This window comes from Grammomys surdaster, unplaced genomic scaffold, assembly GCF_004785775.1.
Source record: "Grammomys surdaster isolate TR1022 unplaced genomic scaffold, NIH_TR_1.0 137, whole genome shotgun sequence".
NCBI classification, from domain to species: Eukaryota; Metazoa; Chordata; class Mammalia; order Rodentia; family Muridae; genus Grammomys; species Grammomys surdaster.
The window spans coordinates 12,543,587-12,544,438 of record NW_021604595.1 but is presented as its reverse complement, the minus strand read 5'-3'; the positions used below and the strand labels follow the sequence as shown (position 1 = coordinate 12,544,438).

Below are 852 nucleotides of genomic sequence, written 5' to 3'. Positions count from 1 at the left end.
CTCTCTCTCTCTCTCTCTCTCTCTCTCTCTCTCTCTCTCTCTCTCTCCTTTCAATTACAGGGTGTCTCTAAAGGCAAAGCACCAAAGCTCTAGCGTCAGCAGAAATACAAGTTGGTAGCAGAAGGGGAGACACCCTCCAATCCCCAGTGCAGGCAGCTCTTGGCAAGGTCGGGCAGTGGCTGTGCAGGTCCCACCCTTACTGCCCCAGAATCCCCCTGGGATGAGGACCCTGGCAGAGCCAGCACTGCAGTGCAGAGAGAGAGGGTGGGGAGCTTGGACACCCAGCCTTTTGTGGCACTTTGCTCCTTGGCCTCCTGCACCTCTAGGACAAAGGAGCGCCTGGGAGCTGCCAGCAGCCTGGGGGCACCACTGGGTTTGACAAGGAAGGACGAAACTTGATCCCAGCAAACGGGACAAGTCATTGTGCTGTTCTGTGAGGTGACCCAGTTCTGTGATCAGATGCTAGGCTCTGATCACACTGTATCTCTCACACCCACTGCTCGCACCCCTCGGCGCCCGAGGTAAGAAAGTGGCATCCTTCCTTCCACCTGCATACTCTAAGGTGTTGTGTTTTATAAGAGAGAGAGAGAGAGAGAGAGAGAGAGAGAGAGAGAGAGAGAGAGAGAGAGAGAGAGAGAGAGAGAGCGCCAAGAATATGTTTGAGCCAGGCATGGTGAGGTGGGAGGGGTGCCTCAGTGGGCCCATGCTGAGGCATCTCTTACACCTGAGGGACCAACCATATGATAGTATGGAATAGAGTTTATTCACGGCAGGGAAGGGAAGTTGGGAAGGGAGGAGGGAGAGGGAGGGAGAGAGAGAAAGAGAAAGGAAGGGAGGGAGGGAGGAAGAGGA

At 54.9% G+C, this 852-nt stretch overlaps 1 long non-coding RNA gene across 1 annotated transcript in view; it reads left to right on the top strand.

The window, feature by feature from the left end:
• The first annotated feature begins 33 nt into the window (after positions 1-33).
• The window catches only part of LOC114617639, a 3,115-nt gene continuing 2,296 nt past the window's right edge, over positions 34-852 (top strand). The window contains exon 1 of the long non-coding RNA XR_003710825.1: positions 34-521. This is a non-coding gene — a long non-coding RNA (uncharacterized LOC114617639). The remainder of the gene's footprint in view (positions 522-852) is intronic.